At 37.2% G+C, this 18,783-nt stretch overlaps 1 non-coding gene across 1 annotated transcript; it reads left to right on the top strand.

Moving 5' to 3' along the window:
* The first annotated feature begins 657 nt into the window (after positions 1 to 657).
* On the top strand, positions 658 to 730 carry TRNAV-UAC. The gene has a single exon. It is a non-coding gene; the product is annotated as a tRNA-Val (tRNA).
* The last annotated feature ends 18,053 nt before the right edge of the window (positions 731 to 18,783 follow it).

The raw sequence follows: 18,783 nt of genomic DNA, 5'->3' as shown, positions 1-18,783 counted from the left end.
ATTCAGATATTCAGTTTCGGTTATGTTAACTACTTCTGAAATATGGATTCCTGATCATGATATGTCAAATTCTCGTGTTCTCATCTTGTGTATAGAACACATTTGTAAATGCATCTGAAAGTTTTTGGATGTTATAGTGACTTAAGAGAACTCCTGACATTTTGTGTGCGGAGGCCAGAGATATTTTAGCATTGTATATACATTTAATTGGAGTCTCTGCAAAAAAAAGAGCAAAATATGTGAATTTATGCTTTTCCCTGTTTGAATATGCAAAAAAATCACATTTTTCAGTTCATTACTTCTTGTACTCCAATTATACACATTAGACTTTCTAATTCTATCTTTCCTATCTCTTAATATCCCCTTCCTCTTTTCAATCTCTATTACTTTCTACTTCATTCTGTATATTTTATTGTTATTTATTTCTCTGCAGGTTATCTTTCTCTTGAGCAGTGTTTAATCTACTGTTTACATTTTTGGATGTTTATTTAAATTTATAAGTTTCTTAGTTTTAGTTATTTTAGTTACTTTTAGTTTCATTTTCTCTTTCTGATGTATTCATTTATAAAAATATCTTAAAATTGTCCAGTTTTGTGATTTGATCCCTTATGTTCTTAAACAGTTTCACAAGTAGTTTTTAAAAATATTATTCAGTAAGGTTCCATAGTGTAGTGGTTATCACGTCTGCTTTACACGCAGAAGGTCCTGGGTTCGAGCCCCAGTGGAACCACGGGATATTACCTTGTATTTGGCCAGGCGCGGTGGCTCAAGCCTGTAATCCCAGCACTTTGGGAGGCCGAGACGGGTGGATCACGAGGTCAGGAGATCGAGACCATCTCTGGCTAACGCGGTGAAACCCCGTCTCTTCTAAAAATACAAAAAGCTAGCTGGGCGAGGTGGCGGCGCCTGTAGTCCCAGCTACTCGGGAGGCTGAGGCAGGAGAATGGCGTGAACCCGGGAGGCGGAGCTTGCAGTGAGCTGAGATCTGGCCACTGCACTCCAGCCTGGGTGACAGAGCGAGACTCCATCTCAAAAAAAAAAAAAAAAAAAAAAAAAAATTATTCATACAATAATTCTAACACTTTTAGTCTTGGGTGGTCTAAATCAGTTTTTTTATCATTTATGTAAATTCATCAAAGTAGCCTGCCTTTTTGTATATTCATCTTCGATTGTGCCTTTTTTAACATTGTTTGCTTTTAACTATGGAACTTCTAAGACTTAAATGGGGAATTTCAATAGTGTTCCTGCTTACAGGACTTGTTTTTACCTTTTTCTTTTTTTTATTTTATTTTATTTTTCTGAGACGGAGTCTCCCTCTGTTGCCCAGGTTGGAGTGCAGTGGCATGATCTCACTCAATGCAACCTCCACCTCCAGGGTTCAAGTGATTCCCCTGCCTCAGCCTCCTGAGAAGCTGGGACTACATGTGCATGCCACCACGTCCAGCTAATTTTTTTGTATTTTTAGTAGAGATAGAGTTTCACCATGTTAGTGGGATGGTCTCCATCTCCTGATCTCGTGATCTGCCTGCCTTGGCCTCCCAAAGTGCTGGGATTCAGGCGTAAGCCACCACTCCTGGCCACTTTTACCATTTTTAAGAGGTAACAAAGGGAGTGATACTGATCTGTGGCTACATTAGCCCTCTTAAACAATTTGAGTTCTGTTGTAGGAGTTTCTTACCTCATTGTTGCTCAAGAATCAGTAATGCCGGCCGGGCGCAGTGGCTCAAGCCTGTAATCCCAACACTTTGGGAGGCCGAGACGGGCGGATCACGAGGTCAGGAGATCGAGACCATCCTGGCTAACACTGTGAAACCCCGTCTCTACTAAAAAAAATACAAAAAACGAGCCGGGCGAGGTGGCGGGCGCCTGTAGTCCCAGCTACTCGGGAGGCTGAGGCAGGAGAATGGCGTAAACCCCGGAGGCGGAGCTTGCAGTGAGCTGAGATCCGGCCACTGCACTCCAGCCTGGGCGACAGAGCGAGACTCCGTCTCAAAAAAAAAAAAAAAAAAAAAAAAAGAATCAATAATGCCAATAGCAATATTCTCAGGCTAACCTCCTTTTTACAGATAACCTAATGTGTGTGCTGAACATATTGGTTGGAGGACAGCCCTGGCAATATTTATCAATATCATTTAAAATAACTGGCCTCACAGAAAGACTATCATATGCACGGTATAATTGTTCTACACTATCAGTGTCTTTTAGAACGTACAGCCATACGTGATGCTGGTAGCAGGAGTTAGATGTTTAAGTTCCTGCTTTCTACAATACCTAATTCTACAATTTTTCATTTCTCAGTACCCAAAGGACTCCAGTTGTTTTTGTCACAATCATGACAATTCTGTTAGATTAGTAAACTCTATTATCCTACTTCTTAAATGCTTTGGGGGAAAAAAAAGCCTACCAGCTTATTTTAAATAGAGAAAAGCAGTGAATACAGAAGTTCCTTGAGATTCATATTAACAAATTTTTAATGAAAAATATTAATTATAAAGCAACTCTAGGTTGAATTATAGGCACCCATAGTATAAAGAACTTCTAAATGAAGCCACACAGATGGTCTCTCTGAAAACTCACAGAGTATAAATTGTGTTTATTAACTGAATCTTCAAAAGGACCTTCTATTCCTCATATCTTGATTTAGGTAATAATATATGTCACATTTGCAGGATGTTTCTATCTCCTGTGGATATTTTTCACCTGAAAGCCCTTTGGGAAAACAATAATTATTATAATTCACAGATTTCATGTGGACCTTGTACTTTCAACTTCTCCCTTCTCATACTCCACCATGCATTCTGTCATTTATAACAAAACTTTCATTAAGATGTACTGCATAAAAGCAAATTTTATTTCTACTACTCTACCAATATGTGTAACTTTAAATATTATTTAGGTAAATAAAGCTTCTAACTGAAATTGGAAGACTAATTGCACAAATGGCAACAATTCAGTATAAGTCCTTCATGCATTCACTTTATCTTCATCAGCAGGAATAGCAATGAAAAATGAAAGGAGATGAAATGTTCACTTCAGAACTGATGATAATTATAAGTGAATAAAGTTGATCAGAATAGTTTCATCAGAAAAGTATAGACCTTAAGGATTTGTTACACACGTTTGTCTACTGTGAATAGAATCTATACTGGTGGAATAACAGAACTCATAGGGAACATAGTATTTTAGAATAGGGATCTGCCTGCATACTGAAACCATTCCATCATATGTTAGCACACTCAGTGTGCCCTTTATAGATGGTGTTTCCACTGGCACATCATAACCTGAAGTAAATGAGGGAAAAATCTCTTCATTTCAAAGGCTATGCACTTATAGCAAAATGACATGAGATTACTGGGTCATTCTTAGAGTTTGCTCAAAAATGTTTTTATATTTTAATTCATTTAAACACATAGCAACCCATAATTAGTGTTGAATTTATATTATCATGCTTATGATTTCACCACTAACAAGTTTTCAAGAAAAAAAAAAAACAGAAGTTCAAAAATCCATGAATATCACTATGCAAAATGGACTGTAATATTTGAAAAGTACAAATTATTTCTCCTTCCCTGTTTTGTTTGTTAGTAGATTTTGGGAAGTGATGAGTTAGTGAATGAATTATAGTATTTGTAATTCATACTTCACTTTACTACCCCCTGTCACCTCAAATAGTAATCATTTATCTGAATATATTTCCTGGCTTAAGTTACCACTGCCTTAAAACAGGTGAAAAGTAACATACATTTTCTTAATCTAAAGAAGACATTAACTTTGTCAATTCTTTCTTTTTGAAGAGAATTTTTTATCATAAGTGAGGTTGCATATATAAAAATAGTGGGGGCATTTGTCTACGTGTTTGGAGACTGGAGAACAAGTGAAAGAGTTAGAGTATGTTCTTTTATTTAGATGATCAGATTGGTAAGTCTTCTGAAATGCAAGGCAAAAGTTCAAAGGTTTTAAGCGTAACCACTAGAATTGGATTATTCTTTTTTAATTATTTTTAGCTAGTACCAATTATTACATGAACACTGAGCTAGGCATTGGAAATACATATGTATCTGTGTGTGTGTACTTATGTGTCTTTGATATTTAGTTTTGGTAGTTTTTATCTTTCGAGCAGCATTCTATTTCATCTAAGATATCAAATACAAATCTGTGGGCCTAGAAATGTTTATACTCTTCATTTATTAGCATTTTAATATAGTCAGTAGTGATGGGCTCTCTTTTGTCCTTTTGTATGTGTTATTTATTTATTTATTTTTATTTATTTTTGAAATTGATCATTGTATCTTCCCTCTTTTATTCGGGGTTAACAGGGCTAGGGACTTATTTTACTAATCCTTTCAATAAACCATCTTTTGAGCCAGAGAGAAAGGCCAGGTGACCTACAAAGGGAAGCCCATCAGACTAACAGTGGGCCTCTCAGCAGAAACCGTACAAGCCAGAAGCAATTGGGGGCCCATATTCAACATTCTGAAAGAAAAGAATTTCCAACCTAGAATTTTGTATCTGGCCAAACTAAGCTTCATAAGTAAAGAAGAAATAAGATCCTTTTCAGAAAAGCAAATGCTGAGGGAATAAGTCACCACCAGGCCTGCCTTGCAAGAGCTCCTGAAGGAAGCACTAAATATGGAAAGGAAAAACCATTACCAGCCACTACAAAACACACTGAAGTACACTGACCAGTGACATTATGACGCAACCACATAAACAACTCTGAAAATAGCTAGCTACATCATGATGACAGGATCAAATTCATGCATAACAATATTAACCTTTAATGTAAATGGGCTAAATGCACCAATTAAAAGACACAGACAGCATGGCAAGCTGGACAGAGTGAAACTCCATTGGTATGCTGTCTTCAAGAGCCCCATCTCATGTTCAAAGAGACACATAGGCTCAAAATAAAGGGATGGAGGAAGATTTACCAAGCAAATGGAAAAGAGAAAAAAAAGCAGGGGTTGCAATCCTAGTATCTGATGAAATAGACTTTAAACCAACAAAGATCAAAAATTACAAAGAAGGGCATTACATAATGATAAAGGGCTCAATTCAACAAGAAGAGCTAACTATCCTAAGTACATATGCACCCAATACAGGAGCCCTCAGATTCATAAAGACCTTCAAAGAGACTTAGACTCTCACACAATAATAGTGGGAGACTTGAACACCCCCACTATCAATATTAGAGCATTAAGACAGAAAATTAACAAAGATATTCAGGGACCTGAACTCAGCTAGAGATCAAGTGGACTTGATAGATATATAGAGAACTCTCCACCCAAAAACAACAGAATATACATTCTCATGGACACACAGTGCTTACTCAAAAACTGATCACATAATCTGAAGTAAAATATTCCTCAGCAAATGCAAAACAACTGAAATCATAACAGTGTCTCAGACCACAGCATAATTAAATTAGAACTCAACGTTAAGAAACTCACTCAAAACCACACAACTACAAGGAAATTAAACAACCTGCTCCTGAATGACTCCTTGGTAAATAATGAAATTAAGGCACAAATCAACAAGTTATTTGAAACTAAAGAGAACAAAGAGACAACATACCTGAATCTCTGGGATGCAGCTAAAGCAATGTTAAGAGGTAAATTTATGTCCTCATCAAAAAGCTGGAAAAATTTCAGGTCAACAACCTAACATCACAACCACAAGAACTAAAGAACCAAGAGTAAACAAATCCCAAAGCTTGCAGAAGACAATAAATAAACAAGATCAAAGCAGAACTAAAGGAAAGGGAGACACAAAAAGCCTTTCAGAAAATCAACCAATCCAGGAACTGGTTTTTTGAGAAAAAAATAAAAATAAAATAAATAGATTACTACTAGCTAGACAAAGAGGAAAAGAGAGAAGAATCAAATAGACACAATCAAAAATGATAAGGGAGCTATCACTACTGACCCCACAGAAATATAAACAACCATGAGAGAATACTATAAACACCTCTATGCACATGAACTATAATAGAACATCTAGAAGAAATGGATAAATTCCTGAACACAGACACCCTCCCAAGACTGAACCAGGAAGGAACTGAATCCCTGAATAGACCAATAACAAGTACTGAAATTGAGGCAGTAATAAATAGCCTACCAACCAAAAAAAGCCCAGGACCAGATGAATTCACTGCTGAATTCTACCAGAGGTACAAAGAAGAGCTGGTACCATTTTTACTGAAACTATTCCAAACAATTGAAAAGAAGAGACTCCTCCCTAACTCATTTTATGAGGCCAGCATCATCCTCATTCTAAAACTTGGCATAGATATAAAAAAAAAAAAGAAAGAAAGAGAAAAAAAGAAAACTTCAGACTGATTTCCTCTATCGTTTTCCTGTTTTTCAATTTCATTGCTTTCTGCTCTAATTTTAATTATATATTTTATTCTGCTTGCTTTAGGCTTAAATTGTTCTCTCTCCCTAGTTTCCTAAGGTAGAAATTTGGATTATTGATTTTAGATCTTTCTTTTTTCTTATATATGAATTTAATGTTTTAATGGAGAATAGGCCTTTGTTATGAACAATTCTCTGGCCGTATTTTATATGGTTACCTTTCTATTCCCTGTGTCAGTCCATAAGGAGACCTTTCTTGACTCTATCATTGGTATCTGATGAAGTTCCCAATGGCAAATATTTATGAGTTTGGGACCTGCCCCCACCTCCATGACTTTTGTCCACTCTCAAAGGAGCCTCCAGTCATTCATTCCAATTACCATTTATATGTTCCTGCTAGTTTATGGCTTCAGGTAAGCAGATATCAACTATTAGTCTAAAATAGCCTATATCTGTAGATTTCCCAGTAGTGATTTATTGTGTGATCTCCATTCAGTAAGAATGGGAATGACAACTTCAAAACTCTTTACATGTCAAAGCTCCCCCTATTCATTTTAATCTTTTTGTTAATTATCTAATACCATGTTTGTAAAAACTGAATGCTATATATATATATACACACACACATATATATGTGTGTGTGTGTGTATACATATATATTCTCAATATATACAATGGAAAGAAATGCCTGTCCGTACAAGTAGATACTACTACTTAATTATAACGAATAATCAGTGATCTTAGTGGGTAAGTGGTCTAGTAATTAATTACAATCAGATACAAGTGGCCATGTTTTAAGACTTATTCCCAGAAACTCATTTGTCTGTTCGTTAGGGCAAACCTAAAACTCCATCCTGGAAATAACCATATTTTGATAAATATTTTAATTTTAAAATTAAATTTATAAATAAATTTAGTAATAACAACAAAAAGATTTATTCTGTGTTGACTCTCGACCTTCTATTCCACTCCTTAGTTATAACCTCATAACATTGTTACTGTTTTTTCATATTGTAGTGGTTGCCATGAGAACTATGTACCTTGTTTAGGCATGATTATTATATAGATCCTACCCTATACTCACTTTCTGATGTTAATAAAAGAATATCACGCTTATTCTCAGCAGGATCCATTGATAAATACAGCTCTGAATTGAAAGGAGCTTTACTTTGTCTTGAACATTCCACCAGCTTTACTTTGTCTTGAACATTCCACCAATCTACTGTATAAAAGTTCAGCTACGAGAAAGGAAATTTATGAAGGATTTTCTAAAATCTATCAGTTCATACTTTCTCCCGACAGTCTAAAATTGATCCCTTAACACAAGGTAAGATGAGGATAATAGCTAAACAATAGCAGGTAGATATCCAGTAGAACTTCTTTCACTGAATTGAATTTTGCTGAAATGTCCTTAACCACACTGAGGGCTATTTAAAGAAATGATGCCACATATATCATTGCTATGGGCCCTAAAATGACGCTGTTGAGAAAGATCGTGACATTGCATAATATCCTCGCCTTGGGGGCCATCTGACAAATTATTTGCATCAGGAAATGTTATGCTTTTTAGAAATTTGGTTTGGTTTCATCATATTTATTCAGAACCTAATGTAACGGACTACCTTTCCCACCTGGCTTTCATTACTATGAAGGTTGAAGTCAAATTTATACATTTCAAATCTAGCAAATATGTGCAACTCCATAGTTTTCATTTTATTACAAGTTTCAGTCATGCCTTGACCTACCCTCTTTATACTTGTTAGTTGTCTAATTTATCCTATTTTGAAAGATATTTAACATAGCATAATATGAACTTATATACCTATATGAAAAACATATGTTCAAAAATGTTTGTAATACTGTATAAGGTATTATAACTATTAAAATCTGAGATAGAGGCATAAAGTAAACACGAGAGTCGAAAAAGAAAGCAATGGCCCAATTATTATAGAGAAAGTCTAGGGAGGATTTCAGGAGGAGCCTCTTGACAAGTGAATAGGATTCATCTGGCTGAAGAGGGAGGCAGGCGTTTCTTCCAAGGGCACAGTAAATGATAATGGGAAGCACAAGTAAGAAAGTACTTATTTCTTAACTGGGCAGAAACAACTGCATAAATGGGAGTATAAATCCTTATGCAGCATAAACTGAAAAGAAATTCACCTCCTTTTAAAGAATGATGTCTATCAAAGCCACTCTGTTTTAGCTCACTGTGCTTGATTAAGCAAAAGCTGAATAGTAGAAGATTGAATCAGCTTACCTTGACATACTGAAACGGCTGTGTGGGAACTTAAATTCCACTATCTGAAAGGTAACAAATACATACTCATATTTCACTAGAATTGTTGAAATTTCTTATCTCTGGTATACAAATATGAAATTATTCCAATGAATTAAAGTGAGATTGGGTAATACTTTTTGATAGATTACTAAAGTCCTGGTTTACTTGTATTCCTTTAAGTTCTACTAGTTGTGAAGCCAATGCTAAAGAAACAGAAAGCATGAAAGGATAACCATTCCTCTAATTCACTTCTCTTGTTGTGTTGTTTCCACACGTGTTACAAAAGCTTGTCCATTGTGAGACAAGATGCAACCTGGACAGAAAGAAAATATATATACACACATATATATATACACAAACAGGTGTATATATACATGTATATATACATGTGTGTGTACATATATGTATTTTCTTTCTGTCCAGATAAAAATTCTGTCCTGAATTTGATTATTATTTTCATGTATCCATGTATACCTTTATGTCATGTGTCTCAGGGCATTCTATAAAAATCGTTGTCCAAATTATTTCTACTAAACTGTCTCATCACAGTGTCTAAAAGTCCTTAGGTACCACACCCTCAACTATATCTCCTTTTTCTTTTCTTTCCTTTTCTTTTTTCTTCTTTTCTTTTCTTTTCTTTCCTTTTCTTTTCTTTTATTTTTCTTTTAAGGCAGAGTTTTGCTCTTGTCGCCCAGGCTGGAGTGCAATGGTGAGATCTCAGCTCACAGCAACCTCGCCTCCCAGGTTCAAGCAATTCTCCTTCCTCAGCTTCCCCTGAGATTACAGGTACCTGCCACCATGCCCAGCTAATTTTTGTATTTTTAGTAGAGACAGGGTTTCACCATGTTGACCAGGCTGGTCTCAAACACCTGACTTCAGGTGATCTACCAGCCTTGGCCTCCCAAAGTGCTGGGATTCCAGGCATGAGCCACCACACTGGCCTCATAACACCTTTAACAGAATGCTTTGTCCATCTGAACGATCTAAAACAAGATTTAATTATGATTTTAACTTGTACTATTTAATAATGGGTCCCTGTATCTTTGTGTATGTTTATTAGCCATACATGTATGTCTTCATTGCAATTGTCTATTCATATTTTTTATCTTTTATATAGACACTTAAAACAATTATTGTAGAAATAGTTTACAAATATATTACTAATTTTAATCATTTATTATATAAACAGATTTTTCATTCAGACTATAAATTTTCTTCATTTTCTTCAAGGTGGTTTCAGTTTAACAGTTTTTTGTTATGTGCTTATGCATATTTTTGGTTTCAATTGTAATGAAATTAAATTTGTCAGTCAGTTATTTTATGGTTTGTGGATTTTGCATCTTCTTTGAAAAAATTTTTAGACGAAATTGGCTTATATGATCATGTAAGGGAAAGACTAAGTGTAACTTTGTTCCACGTGAATATCCAATTATTCCAACATCATTTGTCGAGGAGATCCTCATTCTGTTCCATTGGTTGGATTCTTTTCACATATGTTAATTTTCCTGTCAACTGATTACTCTTCTGGTATTTATTGATTCTAATTTTATCCATATACACATTTATTCTCCTTTATAAGTATTTCATATCATTTTTGAATAGTGGGTTTACTTAGTGATCTCAATTTTTACTTTATGATACTATTTTCTGACTATTAGATTTTGTATTTTAATTTTAATTTTTACTGATACTTTATGAGATCATTGACTTTTTGATTGCTATTTTTATAATGACAAGTCTAGACTGTTCATGAAGATTTAGATCATAAATGTTCCCCCAATAGACTGGAACACAATATCAATTTCAATTATTAAGATTAATTTAAGTAAAAATAAAATTAAATTCATTTATATTGAAAGGAATTAGCATAGTTTAAAGACCATACTCTCAATTTTTGAAAATATTTTAGAACACTAGAAATTAACGGCAATAGGTTGTGCTATAAGGTTTAAACATTTATGATATATTAGACAACATCACTGCAGCTAAAGACAATCTAACTGAGATAAAGTGTTAATTATCTTCAAAGAGATAAAACAGCATTTTCTTATAACCGTTTGCATCTAAACAAAATAATTGAATTTTATATCTCAACCATCTTTTGAACTAAACAGAAACTAGTATTTGAAAATTATCATGGCACTACTAACAATCCTGACAATCCTTCTGTCCCCTGAGACACTCTAAAACACTGAAAAATAAAATAATTTTTTCAGGTATATTTTTCTGATGCCACTGAATCTGTTCATAAAAGAAAAGAGTAGGTTTATAAACTTCCATTATTGTTGTTTCTCTATTACCAATAGAGTATTATATTTATATAAAGGGAAAATGAGAGATCACACAATTCTTTCTTTAATGTCTATGGCAATAATTAAATAGGATATATTTGTCGCTAGCAATAAGATGAATAGCATCTTTTTCAACATTCTCCCGTCTTGTTCACCGGAAACCTCTGCCTCTACTTAGGTAACTAAGTAGCGTACGGTATTAACTAGTGAAAACTGACTGCACTAAAAATCAGGAGAATCTAGTTCCCAGACCCTGTTTTTCCCAAATTTAGCAGGGCAACCTTAGTTAATGGCTGTAATTTTTTACCTTAGTATCATCTATGGTAACATGAAGACTTATAAATAAATGTTTATGAATGTTGATATATATCTAATATTAACAAGTGTCTCAAATATAAGCAACATACATGTAAAATTCAATAAATAAATAATTTAAATAAAATGCAAATCTTGGTAATTAAGAGCATCAGTAAGTTATAGTACCTAATTATGACCTACTTGATGTACAAATAATGATGACCAAGGGAAAGCACGTTTGCTTTGATGTTTTCTCTCAAAATTTACTGTAAACAACATGAGAAAATATACCATCAAATATGCAAGGAAATTATTGAAGCTTGGACAGTGAAATATGAAGATACTTGAAGGTAGGATAAGGTGCATGCTGAGAGTCAGTCCATGCCTTTTTAGACCTCAAGTTTGATGTAGTTTATTTCAGAGTTTGCCTGTCTTGACTAATAACCCATGATTACAGCTAAAATGTTAAGCCTGTGGATTAGCCACATGGTGCTAGAAGAAGACTAGGAGATGTTTCTATAAACCTAGATGAATAATAGAAGAGCAGGAGAGTAGCAGTTGGAGAATCCGTGCAGCCAACCCATTCCTAGGGCACACACAGTCTCCACAATGAGGGAGATTGCTGTAGATGAAGTTTACTTAAGTTTTGTGTAGTTTGCTCTGTGTATGTTTTACACCTCCCTCCATGTGAAAAACAAAAATACGAAGGACATATTGAATTTCAGTTAATTGGTGTGCTTTTCATAGTGCTATGGGTTAGTAATTCTGAAACAATTTCTTTGCATATTCTAAGTTTGGGTAAATGAGTAATTATATTAAGTATAAAGGAATTAGATAATTTAGGTTCTTAGCTTTGAGTACTGACAGGGTATAAAAAAAATGACACACCAGCAGCAATAAATTATACCTAGCACCCATTTTACAGAAATAGTTAATTCCAGGGCTAAAAAAGGGAAAATGTAACATGGCTCTGGAAGAGCTTGATATGCAAAACAGCAAAGAAGTTCTCGGAGAATAAAGGAGACCTACTTGAAGGAAGACAATAATCAAAATGAATGGATTTCCACTGAAAAATAATAATTAATAATAGTTAACAGTGACAGTGAAGTATTATCACCCATTAAATTTAAGAAAAATTGCATAAGTCTGTGCTGATAAAAGGAAAAATTAGAGAGAAAGAAAAGTTCATCTTACTAGTATGTCATTAAATACAGAAGGAATTATAAAATCATAATGTCATTAATGACCACTAAACCTAATGAGAGTTTGATGAATAACAGAAGCTTTACATAGATGAAGAACAGGAATGTTTTCACAACATTATGTGTTCATTTTAAAAAGTAATATATTAACTTTATGGTGGAAATTCTGGAGCTTACTCTGTTAACCAAGTTATCAAATCAGTAACATCAATATTGGACAAAGGCTGTAATATGGTTTGGCTGTGTCACCACTCAAATCTCATCTTAATTCCCACGTATTGTGGGAGGGACCCAGCAGGAGGTAATTGAATCGTGGGGCAGGTCGTTCCCATGCTGTTCTCATGATAGTGAATAGTCTCACGAGATCTGATGGTTTTATAATGGGGAATTTCCTTGCACAAACTCTCTCTCTTTCCTGCTAGATCCGTGTAAGATGTGACTTGCTCCTCTTTGCCTTTCACCATGATGTGAGGTCTCCCCATCCATATGAAACTGTAAGCCCATTAAACCTTTTCCTTTTATAAATTGCCCGTATCGGGTATGTATTTATTAGCAGTGTAAAAACGAGCTAATATAGTAAATTGGTACCATTAGAGTGGAGCATTGCTGAAAAGATACCAGAAAATGGAACTGACTTTGGAAATGGGTCGCAGGCGAGGTTGGAACAGTTTGGAGGGCTCAGAAGAAGGAGGAATGTAGGAAAGTTTAGCACTCCCTAGAGACTTGTGGAATGGCTTTTACAAAAACGCCAATAATGATATAGAGAATGAATCCAGGCTGAGGTGGTCTCAGATGGACATGAGGAACTTGTTGGGAATTGGAGCAAATGTGACCCTTGTTGTGTTTTAGCAAACAGGTGGCGCATTTTGCCCCTGCCCTAGAGATTTGTGGAACTTTGAACTTGAGAGAGATGATTTAGTGTAACTGGCAGAAAAAATTTCTAAGGAGTAAAACATTCAGGAAGTGACTTGGTGTGTTTAAAGGTTATATAAGGTTATGGGTTATATATTCAGTTATATAAGGGAAGCAGAGCATTAAAGACCGAACATTTGCAGCTTGACAATGTGTTAGAAAAGAAGATCCCGGCGGAGCAGATGGCCGAATAGGAACAGCTCCAGTCTCCAAATCCGAGCGCGGCGACACAGAAGACCGGTGATTTCTGAATTTTCAACTGAGGTACTGGGGTCATCTCACTAGGGAGTGCCGGCATCGGTGCTGGTCAGCTGCTGCAGCCTGCCCGCGAGAGCTGAAGCAGGGCGAGGCATCGCCTCACCTGGAAGCGCAAGGGGGAAGGGGATCCGTTTTCCTAGCCAGGGGAACTGAGACACACAACAACCTGGAAAATCGGTAACTCCCACCCCAAAACTGTGCTATAAGCATAAGCCACAGCAGGAGAATATATCCCAATCCTGGCCGGGAGGGTCCCACGCCCACGAAGACTCCCTCACTTGCTAACACAGCAGTCTGCCGCGATCTATCCGCAAGGCAGCAGCGAGGCTGGGGGAGGGGCGCCCGCATTGCTGAGGCTTAATAGGTAAACAAGCCGCTGGGAAGCTCGAACTGGGTGGAGCTCACAGCAGCTCAAGGAAGCCTGCCCGTCTCTGTAGTCTACCTCTGGGGACAGCGCACAGCTGAAGACCAACAGGGAAGTAGGGAGCCGGTGCAGACGCGAACACTCTGTCTGACAGCTTTGGGGAGAGCCGTGGATCTCCCAACGCGGAGGTTGAGATCTGAAAACGGACAGACTGCCTGCTCAGGTGTGTCCTGACCCCTGAGTAGCCTAGCTGGAGGAAATCCCCCCACTAGGGGCAGTCTGACACCCCACACCTCACAGGGTGGAGTACACCCCTGAGAGGAAACTTCCAAAGGAAGAAGCAGACAGGTACACTCGCTGTTCAGCAATATTCTATCTTCGCAAACTCTCTGCTGATACCCAGGCAAACAGGCTCAGTGGACCTCAAGCAATCTCCAACAGACCAACAGACAGTCTTCTGACTGTCAGAAGGAAAACTATCAAACAGGAAGGACACCTATACCAAAACCCCTCAGTACGTCACCACCATCAAAGACCAGAGACAGTAAAACCACAAAGATGGGGAAAAGCAGGGCAGAAAAGCTGGAAATTCAAAAAATAAGAGCGCATCTCCCCCTGCAAGGAGCGCAGCCCATCCCAGCAAGGATCAAAGCTGGTCAGAGAATGACTTGATGAGAGGAGAGAAGAAGGCTTCAGTCCATCAAACTTCTCAGAGCTAAAGGAGGAATTACGTACCCGCGCAAGAAACTAAAATCTTGAAAAAGAGTGGAAGAATTGACAGCTGACTATTAATGCAGAGAAGATCATAAACGAAATGACAGAGATGAAAACCATGACACGAGAAATACGTGACAAATGCACAAGCTTCAGTAACCGACTCGATCAACTGGAAAAAAGAGTATCACGATTGAGATCAAATGAATGAATGAGCGAGAAGAGAACCAAAAGAAAAGAAGAAAAAAAATGACAAAGCCTGCAAGAAGTATGGGATTAGTAAAAGACCAAATCTACGTCTGATTGGGGTGCCTGAAGTGAGGGGGAAAATGGAACCAAGTTGGAAAACACTCTTCAGGATATCATCCAGGAGAACTTCCCCAACCTAGTAGGGCAGGCCAACTTCAAATTCAGGAATACAGAGAACGCCACAAAGATACTCTCCGAGGAGCAACTCCAAGACACATAATTGCCAGATTCACCAAAGTTGAAATGAAGGAAAAATCTTAAGGGCAGCCAGAGAGAAAGGTCGGGTTACCCCAAAGGGAAGCCCATCAGACTAACAGCAGATCTCTCGGCAGAAACTCTACAAGCCAGAAGAGATGGGGGCCAATATTCAACGTTCTTAAAGAAAAGAATTTTAAACCCGAATTTCATATCCAGCCAAACTAAGTTTCATAAGTGAAGGAGAAATAAAATCCTTTACAGATAAGCAAATGCTTAGAGATTTGTTCACCACCAGGCCTGCCTTACAAGAGACCCTGAAGGAAGCCCTAAACATGGAAAGGAACAACCGGTACCAGCCATGCAAAAACATGCCAAAATGTAAAGACCATCGAGGCTAGGAAGAAACTGCATCCTAACGAGCAAATAACCGTTATATCATAATGGCAGGATCAAGTTCACACATAACAATTTAACCTTAAATGTTAATGGACTAATGCTCCAATTAAAAGACACAGACTGGCAAACTGGATAAAGAGTCAAGACCCATCAGTCTGCTGTTTCAGGAGACCCATCTCACTGCAGAGACATACATAGGCTCAAAATAAAGGGATGGAGGAAGATCTACCAAGCAAATGGAGAACAAAAAAAGCAGGGGTTGCAATCCTGTCTCTGATAAAACAGACTTTAAACCATCAAAGATCAAAAGAGACAAAGAGGCCATTACATAATGGTAAGGGATCAATTCAACAGGAAGAGCTAACTCTCTAAATATATATGCACCACTACAGGAGCACCCAGATTCATAAAGCAAGTCCTTAGAGACTTAAAAGAGACTTAGACTCCCATACAATATAATGGGAGACTTCAACACTCCTGTCAACATTAGACAGATCAACGAGACAGAAAGTTACAAGGAATCCAGAATTGAACTCATCTCTGCACCAAGCGGACCTATAGACATCTATAGAACTCTCCACCCCAAATCAACAGAATATACATTCTTCTCAGCACCACATCGCACTTATTCCAAATTGACCACATAATTGGAAATAAAGCACTCCTCAGCAAATGTAAAAGAACAAATTATAACAAACTGTCTCTCAGACCACAGTGCAATAAACTAGAACTCAGGACTAAAAAAACTCAATCAACCGCTCAACTACATGGAAACTGAACAACCTGCTCCTGAATGACTACTGGGTACATAACGAAATGAAAGCAGAAATAAGATGTTCTTTGAAACCAATGAGACAAAGATACAACTACCAGAATCTCTGGGACACATTTAAACGTGTGTAGAGGGAAATTTATAGCACTAATGCCCACAAGAGAAACAGGAAAGATCTAAAATGACACTCTAACATCACAATTAAAAGAACTAGAGAGGCAAGAGCAAACACATTCAAAAGCTAGCAGAAGGCAGAAATAACTAAGATCAGAGCGAACTGAGGAGATAGAGACACAAAAAACCCCCAAAAATCAATGAATCCAGGAGTTTTTTTTGAAAAGATCAACAAAATTGACAGACCGCTAGCAAGCTAATAAAGAAGAAAAGAGGAGGAATCAAATGATGCAATAAAAATGATAAAGGGGATATCACCACGACCCCACGAAATACAAACTACCATCAGAGAATACTATAAACCCTCTACGCAAATCAACTAGAAAATCTAGAGAAATGGATAAATTCCTGGACACTTACACTCTCCCAAGGCTAAACCAGGAAGAAGTTGATCCCTGAATAGACCAATGCAGGCTCTGAAATTGAGGCAACAATTAATAGCCTACCCACCAAAAAAAGTCCAGGACCAGATGGATTCACAGCTGAATTCTACCAGAGGTACAAGGGAGCTGGTACCATTCCTTCTGAAACTATTCCAATCAATAGAAAAAGAGGAATCCTCCCTAACTCATTTTATGAGGCCAACATCATCCTGTACCAAAGCCTGGCAGAGACACACAAAAAAGGAATTTTAGACCAATATCCCGATGAACATGATGCAAAATCTCAATAAAATACTGGCAAACCGGATTCAGCAGCACCATCAAAAGCTTATCCACCATGATCAAGTGGGCTTCATCCCTGGGATGCAAGGCTGGTTCAACATTGCAATCAATAAACGTAATCGCATAAAACAGAACAAAGACAAGACCACATGATTCTCAATAGATGCAGAAGGCTTTTGACAAAATTCAACAGCCTTCATGCTAAAAACGCTCAAAATTCGGTATTGATGGAACGTACCTCAAATAATAGAGCTATTTATGACAAACCCACAGCTAATCATACTGAATGGGCAAAAACTGGAAAAATTCCCTTTGAAAACTGGCACAAGACAGGGATGCCCTCTCTCACCACTCCTATTCAACATAGTGTTGGAAGTTCTGGCTAGGGCAATCAGGCAAGAGAAAGAAATCAAGGGTATCCAGTTAGGAAAAGAGAAGTCAATTGTCCCTGTTTGCAGATGACTGATTGTATATTTAGAAAACCCCATGTCTCAGCCCAAAATCTCCTTAAGCTGATAAGCAACTTCAGCAAAGTCTCAGGATACAAAATTAATGTGCAAAAATCACAAGCATTCTTATACACCCAGTAACAGACAACCGAGAGCCAAATCAGGAATGAACTTCCATTCACAATTGCTTCAAAGAGATAAATACCTAGGATCCAACTTACAAGGGATGTAAAGGACCTCTTCAGGAGACTACAAACCACTGCTCAGTGAAATCAAAGAGGCACAAACAAATGGAAGAACATACCATGCTCATGGATAGGAAGAATCAATATCGTGAAAATGGCCATACTCCCCAAGGTTTTATAGATTCAAGCCATCCCCATCAAGCTACCAATGAGTTTCTCACAGAATTGGAAAAAACTGCTTAAAGTTCATATGGAAACCAAAGACCCGCATTGCCAAGACAATCCTAAGTCAAAAGGACAAAGCTGGAGGCGTCACGCTACCTGACTTCAAACTATACTACAAGGCTACGTAACACAACAGCTGGTACTGGTACCAAAACGAGATATAGACCAATGGAACAGAACAGAGTCCTCAGAAATAATACCCACATCTACAACCATCTGATCTTTGACAAACCTGAGAGAAACAAGAAATGGGGAAAGGATTCCCTATTTAATAAATGGTGCTGGGAAAATTGGCTAGCCATAAGTAGAAAGCTGAAACTGGATCCTTTCCTTACCCCTTATACGATTAATTCAAGATGGATTAGAGACTTAAATGTTAGACCTAATACCATAAAAACCCTAGAAGAAAATCTAGGTAGTACCATTCAGGACATAGGCATGGGCAAGGACTTCATGTCTAAAACACCAAAAGCAACGGCAGCAAAAGCCAAAATTGCAAATGGGATCTCATTAAACTAAAGATTTTGCACAGCAAAGAAACTACCATCAGAGTGAACAGGCAACCTACAGAATGGGAGAACATTTTGCAACCACTCCATCTGACAAAGGGCTATATCCAGAATCTACAAAGAACTCAACAATATTCGAAAAAAAAAACAAACCCCCATCAAAAGTGGAAAGGATATGAACAGACATTTCTCAAAAGAAGATTTTCATACAGCCAACAGACACATGAAAAATGCTCATCATCACTCGCCATCAGAGAAATGCAAATCACAAACCACAATGAGATACCATCTC

The sequence above is a fragment of the Rhinopithecus roxellana genome, chromosome 1 (genome assembly GCF_007565055.1).
Source record: "Rhinopithecus roxellana isolate Shanxi Qingling chromosome 1, ASM756505v1, whole genome shotgun sequence".
In the NCBI taxonomy this organism is placed as follows: domain Eukaryota; kingdom Metazoa; phylum Chordata; class Mammalia; order Primates; family Cercopithecidae; genus Rhinopithecus; species Rhinopithecus roxellana.
Note: the sequence above shows the minus strand (reverse complement) of the source record. Positions and strands in the feature narration are given on the sequence as shown.